Source organism: Canis lupus, chromosome 18, assembly GCF_048164855.1.
Source record: "Canis lupus baileyi chromosome 18, mCanLup2.hap1, whole genome shotgun sequence".
In the NCBI taxonomy this organism is placed as follows: Eukaryota; Metazoa; Chordata; class Mammalia; order Carnivora; family Canidae; genus Canis; species Canis lupus.
The window spans coordinates 40,183,173-40,193,844 of record NC_132855.1 but is presented as its reverse complement, the minus strand read 5'-3'; the positions used below and the strand labels follow the sequence as shown (position 1 = coordinate 40,193,844).

General features: G+C 40.7%; 1 protein-coding gene across 3 annotated transcripts in view; it reads left to right on the top strand.

Moving 5' to 3' along the window:
* The first annotated feature begins 164 nt into the window (after positions 1-164).
* Positions 165-10,672, top strand: part of DYNC1I1 (dynein cytoplasmic 1 intermediate chain 1) — a 438,187-nt gene continuing 427,679 nt past the window's right edge. The window contains exons 1-2 of one of the 3 annotated variants that reach the window (XM_072784073.1): positions 165-293; positions 898-1,048. The gene's annotated coding sequence lies outside the window, so the exon portion shown is untranslated. The remainder of the gene's footprint in view (positions 294-897; positions 1,049-10,672) is intronic. The other 2 variants (XM_072784080.1, XM_072784075.1) reach the window with 2 other exon arrangements.

Below are 10,672 nucleotides of genomic sequence, written 5' to 3'. Positions count from 1 at the left end.
CGCTTGGGACCCGGGCCTGGGACGCGTGGGCTGGGGGCCCGCCCAGGCTCGTCCTTGTTTACGAACGAAAGACTGTGTCAATGTCACGCATTCCCGACTAGAAACTATTTCCAAGAATCTGAACTCCGGGATGTCATTGGTCCTCGCCCAGAGCGGGCTTTTACAGTAGCCAATCAGCTGCATTCAAAGGTATGAGCTTCTCCGCCATTGGACAGTCAGAGAAGCAGCCTAACCATCTCTAGTGTTTTCTCCCTGAGCGAACAGGACAAGGCAGGAACTGGAGGTTCCTTTAGGTAAGACTTAGGCTTGAGTAACTGACCCAAATACATTTACTTTTTTTTTTTACCCCCTGTGGCCATAAAAGGCCATCAATTTGGTTTTCTCCAGTAATATAGTCTCCTCTTTGGGTTTGACTCTGTTAATTAAAAGCAAAGTTATGAAGGGATCAGTTTGTCAGTTTAACTCCCTGCCCTCTACCATCAGAGAATTTATTCACTCTGACCTCAATCCAAAATATAGAATGTCCTCAATCCAAATCTTTGCCTAAGATGGTCTTTTCTACTATTAAATGTCTGGCACGAAGTATATGTTGCAAGCGATCTTTCCTGATTGCCTCTCCTCCATCCTTCTTCCTAATGGCCTTTTTTCACCTAGGACATGATATTGTAGCTATTTATGTTACTGTATTCTCCTCTCTGAACTTCTTTCCCTGAAAAAGATCAAGGTTGGGACCAAGTCTGATGTATCCTTGTGATTCCTTCCTTGCTTTATCACTATTCAATCTTAAACAGTTGTGGGAACTTGGGGGCAGCCCTAAATTGCATCTACACTTGGAAATAGGTTTGATAACACTATGATTTGTGTGTGTGTGTGTTATTTTTTTTTAATTTTTTTTAGCAAGTGGGGACATGGGGCAGAGGGAGAGAGAGAGAATCTTAAGCAGGCCCTGAACAGCATGAAGCCGGACATGGGCCTCAATCGCATGATGCCCACATCATGACTTGAGCTGAAATCAGGAGTTGGATGCTCAACCAACTGAACCACCCAGGTACTCCTATGATTTGTGTTCTTGTACTATGAATCCTTTATTACCTATTTGCATAGCTTAATGAAGCAAGAAAAAAGAAAAACAAAACAAAAAATGTGTACAAGAAGCCAAACAATGAAATAAAACTCTCTCTGATGAAGCAAGTAAATTTAAGGTAAAAATCCCACACACACATTTTTCCTCCCTGGATTACATCCTAAGAAAAGAAATAAAGCAATGCACTTGCTTTTCTTTCCATGTGTGTGGGATCTAGAATAGGCAATTGTGTATATTATAAAGAATTATACTCTTTAATTTGCAGAGAAAAGGCAATGGAAATGATGTATTACAAGTAGGTCTAAATTAGGAAAGCCCCACTGAGTGCTCTCTTGGCTTACCCCAAACTATTTCCCTTCGTGTTGCGGGATGACTAAAGATCAGGGGAAGTCATATGATATTCACAGAGATGGCTCAGTGCTAAGTGTGTACGGAGGTCACCAAACTTTTGTCTCCATGTCATCCCATCCAATAATATTTCCCGGGTTACTCTCACAGTGCATTACATTCTCCAACGTCATTTCTCTATGATGGAAACTGTTATAATTGGCAACGTTTATGATAACTGGGCTGGAATAGCCAGGTAAAGTTGTTTACACAGTTGGCTAAGACACTATGTATTACCATGATTAGAGAGTGACCTGGAAAGACCGTGACACTTGTATTCTCTGGCTGGCCAGAGATCTTGGAGGCTATTCAGTGGCTATGGAAGTATGGCAAAGGGAATTATTGTCTGGGGGCAATGGGTATGGACAGATTTGTGCATTCATTCAAGTAAAGGCAAACCAGAGGACTATCAAATGAATTGGTGCTAATGAGCAGCGGGGAGTACCCAAGTTTCCCCCTTGTACACAGTGCTGAACACAGCACCCCGGCTTGAGGCACCTGATTCCTGAAATTTTCAAGAGTATGCTTACCTCGCATCAAGTTAACTATCTAGCTTGCCTAGCAAAATCTGATAACATAAGGTCACTGGTAGTGACACTTTTGCCAGAGGGTTGGACATGTCTAATTTTACAAATTGCTTCAAGACCCTTAAAAAGATGCCTTTTCAATCTTTTCACCTCTAGGAATATATGTATATCTCAAGAACTTCAAAAGCCATGATGGATGGAAGCAAGAGAATAGTTGTGTGTATTGTAGAGTATATATATGTGTGTGTGTGTGTGTGTGTGTGTGTTTGTGCGTGTGTGTATAATAGAATATATATAGAATATTTAAAGTTAAAAATTAACAACAGACTTGGAGAAATTACTTACAAAATATGTAAGAGAAAAATGACTAGTTTTTGTTTTGTTTTGAGAAAAATGACTAGTTAAGAAATGGCTGTTTCAGCAGGGAGCAAAGTTAGTCATGATGTATTCTCTCCTGGAGGTTATAGATAATAGGCAGGAGCTACCTTAGATTTAGTAGGCAAGAAAGGTCTCTCTGAGGAAGTAATAATTATAGGAGATTGAGGAGCCTTCTTTTGGGGAGTGAGAAGGGAATATTGGTGAAAGCATAATGGCAAAGAGATTGGGGAAAAGAAGGCTTAAATCACCATTTGGTCTGTGATATTTCTTATAATTGGTATTTTTAGAGGCTACTAGATGCCAGGAGCTGGACTAGATGCTTTGGTTGGTGTGAAAATATCTTCTTTCATGTATCTCAGACTCAGTGGATGATGGAAAATAATGGCTAATTTTTAAAAAAATTATTCATGGGATTTTCATTTAATCCCCAGAGCAAAAAAATTACAACTAAACGCCTTTAAAGACAGTTTATAGAAGAGATTTTTAAAAAAGATTTTATTTATGTATTCATGAGAGACACAGAGAGAGGGGCAGGCTCCCTGTGGGGAGCCCGATGCGGGACTCGATCCTGGGACCCCAGGATCACGCCCTGAGCCAAAGGCAGACTCTCAACTTTTGAGCCACCCAGGCATCCCTATAGAAGAGATTTGATCAATGTGTCATGTTGATGGTGATAATAATGCTGATCAGGAAGGATTTTAGAGGAAGGACTATGTTGGGGGATGAGGAAATGCCTCCTCTGAGAACTGGCTTTGGGAATGAATTGAGAAACATGAGCGAGATTTTGGCAAATTACTGATAGTGAGGAAGGATGTCTAAGGCCGAGCAAAAGCACAGATGTAGGAGCTAGAGATATGGAGAAATAATGACTACTCCATCTGGAGTACCCATAGGAAGAAGGACATGAAGGAAGCCTGGGTGGCTCAGTGGTTGAGCATCTGCATTTGGCTCAGCACATGATCCTGAGTCCAGGGATTGAGTCCCGCATTGGGCTCCCGTGGGGAGCCTACTTCTCCCTCTGCCTGTCTCTGCCTATCATGAATAAATAAATAAAGTCTTTAAAAAAAAGAAGTAGATGAGAGCTTAGGGTTATATCCTAAAAACCTTAAATGCTGGTATGAGGACTTTGAGATTCCTGAGGTAGGCAACATGGAACTCTTGGAGCTCAAACTTGTTAGCAGTTAAACAATTCAATGCAATAAAACTTCATTGAATACCTGTTATGTACCAGACACTATGATAGGTACTAAGGACATAAAGATGAAAAAAGCGTAGGCTCTGTCTTCAAAGACAGGAAAAAAACATGTAAATAATCTAAAGAAAACATACTGTGATATCTATAAGGTTGTGTGTGTGTGTGTGTGTGTGTGTGTGTGTGTGTGTGGCCAGGGGTCCAGGAAGACTTCCTTGGAGGAGGTAACTCATCTGAGTTACAAAGATTGAAAAGAAGTTCATAGGCACACGTAAAGGAAAGGTGTTGGGACAATGGGAGAGAGAAGGAAAAGGACCATTTTATTTGTGGACTCCTCAGCTCTTGTCAAACCCAAGAAGGAAGAATGAAAAGAAAAAGTTCTGTGATGTTCTAAGCTTGTACTACGGGGAGGGAGTGACTTCATTAATAGAAGCAGAGAAGTCAAAGGGTCAGGAGGAAAGAGTAGGTTGACTGCAGAGCGGGAGCACCAATGATGGGTTTGTTTGGGAACACTGTGAGTTAATGTGAAACCACTAGGGAAGCAGTCATGGAAGTGGTTCTTGGGGAAAGGACGGTGAGGATTCAAGGCTATTAGGCCATTGCTGAGAAGTGCAGATAGATGGGTGAGCCTCTCACCATTTTTTTTTTTTTTTACATGAGGCTCCCCTCTTCAACTAGCCTACAAGCTCTAGCTTACTTTTTTTTTTTTTTTTTCTGTGCACAATACTTCTTCTGGAGAAGCCCTTGGTTTCATTCTATGCCTCCTTATACCTACAAAGACTAAAATTCTTCCCCTCACTAAAGCAACACCAAACAAAATAGTTCATTTTTCTGTTTTGGCACCTATAGTTTCAATGTTATCAGGAAAAACAGCAAGTGAATCCTGAAATTAACACATCTTGACTTTTTATAGAAAGACAAGAATTTTTGCTTCAGCCCCAAATATAGGCTGAGCATTCTTTCTCCCCATCCCCTACCCAAAATTTCTTAATTGTGTCTGAATTTTGTGTTGAAAAGCCAGTAAGGGAAGGTGAGCAGAGGAAATTAAAAATTAACTAAAAGAAGAACAAATGTGTGACGAACATATGGAAATATGCTCAAACTAATGAGTGGGTAGGAAAATAAAAAGTAATAAGATAATGCTACATCATAATTCTACTGTCAGATGGCAACTAATGGAAAAGCTAATAACATCTTCTCATGCTGGCAAGTCCTGGGGAAATAGCGTTCTCCTCTACTGTCATGGGAGTGTATAATTGGCAAATATTTTTGGAAGGCAATTGGCAGAATCTGTAAAAACTGTGAGGATAGTCACCACATGTTTCAGCCATTCCACTTCTAGAAACACATCCTAGAGTTTTACCAACAGACAGCGCAAAGATAGACATATGAGATTGTTCATTGCAGTATTGCCTGCAAGAACAAAAGAAGTTTGAAACACGTGTACTCATGAGGGCACGGATAAAAATGAATGACATACTCGCGTGCACTATAATGCCTGCTGTTGGTGGTGAGCCGGCAATGGCTTCTAGTGGCCAGTTACGGCACCTCTGCCATCCATGCAGTGTTTCAACTGAGGCCATGCTCTTGCTATGCGGCTTCCAGTGATGGATAAGTACCTGGCCATCTCTCCTCCATGTGGGACTCTGTTAATGGGAGTTCTTTGCTCTGAGGAGCTCTTCTTGGCTCTGGCTTTGTCACATTTGCATTGCGGTGTGAGTCTGTCCCAGCTCAATTCTGCTTCCTATGCCCCCTTTCCCTCCACAGATGTCATATATGCCACACAGTCTGCAAGCTTTCCCTACCCAATATTGCTTCCTCCTTCAGCCTTTCTCAGACCATCTCCCATCCAACCCAGCTGGGAACTCCAGAATGAACATTTCCCATTAGAGGAGTCCTGCACTGGGGAGAGATAGAGATCATTCTCCTGGTCCTTGCATGTACATATAACTGGAATTTAAAAACTTGGCAATTGGCATTTGGAAAAATCCCACATTAGATCGTGGCCTATGTGGTTAAGAGCTGCCATAGTGGGACGGCCAAGTATAAACCTCTGAAAATGCCCATAACTAAGGTAGCAAATACAAACCAATATGGTATCCTGCTAGGAATGATGGAACTCCATCATTCTAAGTATTTTAAGAGTATTGGTTCCATCATATCTCCACTGAATTCATCTGTAGAAACTGGGTGATTCCTTGAGAATGACTGTAGGCTGTTACAAACCAATCGAGTGGTAGCTCTGCTGTGCCACACATAGTGATTTTGCTAGAGCAGATTAATATGGCTTCAGGTACATATTATACAACCACTGGTTTGGTGAGCATATGCTTTTGTTTCTCCACAAATCCAAAACAAAACCCCAAAACAAAAAACAGACCCTCTTGCATTCCTCTTTCAGCATCTGCTTACCAGAGGACCTAGACTGACATTACCTGTGTTAGAAAATTGTCCTCTATATTTTGGGTTTTTTTTTTAAAGATTTTATTTATTTATTCATGAGAGACAGAGAGAGAGAGAAAGTCAGAGACATAGGCAGAGGGAGAAGCAGGCTCCATTGCAGGGAGCCCGCTGTAGGACTCCATCCTGGGACCCCGGGATCATGCCCTGAGCCAAAGGCAGAGGCTCAACCTCTGAGCCACTCAGGCGACCCTGTCCTCTCTATTTTGTTAATTGTAAAACATGTCACAGACCAATGTGTATATAGTAAGGTCTAATTTCTATATAAAAAAAATAAAAACTATGTATGTGAATGTGGGTTGATGTATGCATGTAAAGAGACTGGGAAGGAACCATACTCAACATTCAATCATGGTATTGAAGGTATGTGAAGAACTCTCACTTCTTACTTTATATCTCCATATGACATTTTCCAAAGTGCATGACTCTGTGCTTTACACGCTAAAATCAGTAATAGTTCTTGACCAATAAACAACATATAAAATACACTGCTCTAGGAAAGGTTGTTCCCCATCACTTATTTGACCTTTTTTTTGGCCATGATTTCATTACCCCACTAGATCCCCTGCTTCATTACTTCTTTCATTCTCATGGTCCATCATCTTCTTGTTCTTCTGCTGCTTTTGTCTTACTATCTATTAACCAAGAACAGACATGTTATTTTTCCATGTGAGATTTTTTTTCCCCCTGGCTATTTCCCCTGAGATAGTATGCAGTCAGGTCTTCCTAAGCCTGTTCCTGGTGGGATCCCTCTCTACCAGGCTGTCATAACACATCAAGGTATAGCAGTGAACAGTGGCTGTCTGGTTCCACATAGTTCAACTAAATGGCTCTCTGGGCTCTATGTTGTACTCTTGGACCTCAGAGTCTACCTAAACCAGTCCTCACATGTCTCAAGTCCTGATTTAACTCAGGTATGACCTGACATTCCCTCCCCTCAACTCATCTATCTTTGACTAATTTCTTTTCCAGACCGATTTGTGTATTCCCCCAATCTGATTTAGCCTCTCATTCTCTTTGCCTTTCTTCCAAACACTTCCATCTTGCCTTCTGGAACTCAGTGTTTGTCCTCAAACTTCCTGCATCTCCAATTTCTTCTCTGAGTATTCCTTTTATATTCTCATCACAACTTGAGGACACCATGTCTCATAGGACTTCTTAATTGTAGATGGCTTTTCTTCTCAACTCAAAGTATTTCATGGCCTGAAGGCAAGATGGGTGTCATCCTCTTCCCACATCTTGTTTGTTACTTCTGTGCATTCAAAACATTACTATTCCTCCATTCTCCTTTAAAATCACGGACCTCTGAAGACAAGACATAAGACAATACCATCAACTACCTTTTACTGCTGTCCTATATGGAGTACGTGGCTACTTCCTTGGAAGTATGATTCCTGTCATCATTCTTGTTGATTTCAACATCACTGTGAATGATCCACCCATACTTTCATACCCCAGTTCATCAATCTCTTCAAATTATCAATATCTATTCATGGTTCACCAATATCTATCCATTCTCATGACTAAAACCTAGAACTCAGCTTCACAAATAATACCACCACATCCAAAATATGGAAAACAAACATGTCATTCCCTGTAGGCCACCTCCTATGCTCCTACAGTGTTTGACTCAACTCCCAAATTCACTGAGACTCCATTCTGCCTTTTTTCATGCCTTCTCTTCTCTTTTCCCCTTACCTAATGTTGATTCCATGGTTCAATACTGTGATTATATTCTTAGAAAACTCTTAACTTTCTTTTTCACTTACTGAGTGAACCAACCCTAGTTAAGTCATTCTATGTATATAGAGTGTATATAAATTTCAGCCCATAACGGCAAAATATGCAAGTGTTGACGTTTTCTTTTCTTTTGTTTTCCTATAAATCAGATTAATGTCTATTCTGAGGTCTTTAGTTAATATGAGATTTTACGATTCTTTCCCCCAAGGCTGCATCTATGTTCCCAGTAGTTCATATAGGCCCAAAGTATCAAGACAGGTGGACATCTAGTGCTTAGTGTCATCCAATCATGCTAGCATCCATTGAGATGCTTCTCATTGAATCTGCTCCCAGATTGTTGGTTAATGCAAATTGTAGCTCTATTATCCTTCATTCTCATCTAAAAGACCTATTCAAGCCTGGTTCTCTCTTTCTCTGAATGTGTGCTCTTGGGTACATGGACAGAATTTCATTCTGCTATTCCTGAAACATACCAGGCCATAGTCACATATCCCATCCTCCTTAGTGCCCCTTTGTTATGACTATACATATTGGGCTGAAGAAAACTCTAGAAGCTGATTTAGGCCTGTCTGCCTCATTTCTCATGCAGCCATTCTACCCTTGAAATGTTCCTAGGGGTTTGGTGAAGAAAATGAATTTCAAAGGCCTTAGGCCTAGAAGGGATTTGGAAAATAGTTAATAAATGCAATAAATCACATCAAGGTTCCCTCTATTACTTCTCAAACTAAAAGAGATTCTCTGGTTTACAGGTGCAGAAGAGAATAAAAGTTGAATAAAACTTGACAACAGCTCAAACAAAATTTAGGGGATTAGTGGATGGGTCATAGAAACCACACATAGGTTTTTATGGATCTGAAAATAAAGAAAACATGTATCATAATATCTCAATAAAGCAGATCTCCCAAAATAGAAGTCATTTTGGCTTCCATTTGAATCTTGCATGGTTCAGCTGCCCAAATGAGGGAAGGGGTCATGGGATAATAAGAAATGTTAGTGGAAAACATTTTTAATATTATGTACACAGACATATACATAAACATATATATAAAGAAAATACCCCAGAATGTCCATAGTGGTTATTGGGGGGTGGGGGTGGGCTAGATATATCAGTATTTACATTTGCTTTTTTTGTGCTTTTCCAAATATTAAACGACAAAACTTGTGTTACTTCTTAATTGTAAGAAAAAAAAGATGTTATTTCAAAAGTTGAAATAGCAACAGATATAGCAAAAGAATAGGCAAACAAATTTGGCAAATACTCATTTGGAATAGGCTTTTGACTGAACTGGAAGGCAGAATCAGGACAGGAAATTGTATCACCACCACAATAGAAGGCTCTCCTGCCTTCTATTCTAACCCTCTTGGGTAAACTGAGAGGTTAGGAGTCTCCAGGCCTCAAGAGCCCATAATCGACTCTTTCTCTCCCTTATCATCCCTGCCTATTGCCTTCTGTGGACTGACATTGAACTACTGTCAGCTGAAACTTTACTTCTATGCCTGTGACTTGTTCCTTTTCCCTGATTGCTGATCATTGCCTAAACTTCCTGAGATTATCACCAAATAAGACATTTCTTTTCCTTTTAACCCTCATGCCCTCCTGGCCCCTCACCCCACATGGTGTCCAAACAGGAATCTCTTATTTGGAAAACCAAAACACTAAAAGTTAAAACTAAAGTCCAGCCTTGGTTTGTATAGAACTGACTCACTGCCTTAGACAAGCTTTCCTGGTATTCCAGATAAAAGGAACACAAATCAGGCACCAGGTCATCTGGAAGACAAATTTTAGAGGTCACTTCCTTTTGTGATTTCTTTGCTTAACCCAGTGCAGGAGTGATCAAAACTACGTCAACATCCCACTGAAAATCCACTTGAAAATGAGAAAATTTAGTCAGTTATGCACACATTCCTTCTTGCCCAGATAAGTACTGGCCTGTTAGTATATGCAATGCATTGTTGTCTATATGCTGCTAAAAAAAAACCCACAAAATTCAGCTGAGTAAATTTTGAAGATCTATTTAGCTTTATCAAGCAATTCATGAGAGTGGCATCCCATCTAGCAAGTAGAGTTGTACAAAATGGAAGGCTTTTATGGAAAAAGAATGAGACAAGAAAGTTACTAGCAAACAAAAAGGATGGTTCCAGGGGATGTCACTTTCCTTTAGAGGGAAGAGCAAGGGGTCCTATCATGCAGATCACCTATTCTTCTTTGACAAGGTGGGTGAGGATGAAGAGGGCCCAAGTGGCAGAGTCATTGGCACCGAGGGGGAAATTCCTGACTGGCTGGTTAAGAATGCATTTCTGGGAAGGTTGAAACTGTAATTAGGTCAGTATTAAGCCCCAGTTTGGGAACTCAGTCTAAGTGATGCCATTTTTGGGCCTGTGGTTTTCTTGTTAACAGTGCTTACCAGTAAAAGGATAGACAAACAGATGTCACCCTAAAATTTTGTTTATTTGAAAATACTAGTTTGATTAACTACGTCTTGTGCAACAACTTCTCTCTCCAGCTGTGGCCGACAGTACCAACAATAGATCATAACATCCTTTCCTGTTTGGTCTGGTTTGGCCCAGGAGTCTTCTCAACATAGTGCTCTAGAGATCAGTGAATCAGAGCATCAGATTTGGAAGATGCAACCCCTTGTTATTCCAGGGCTTGAAGTCCAAGCAGCCTCCATGTATTGGCCTGCAACCTCTGCCTACACCCTGCCCTTTCCACTTGGAAAATCTGCACCTGGGTGAACCTGTCAACTGCAAGCATGAAAGTCCTTCATTAGTGCTACACTTTCCCCTGCAGATGAACAACTGAGGCAGGGGAGTCATTAAGTCACCCAGGACACATAGTTAGGAGGAAACCTGAGTTTTCTCAGTCTTACTTTAAACAGGAATCTTTGCCACACTCTTCTGTGC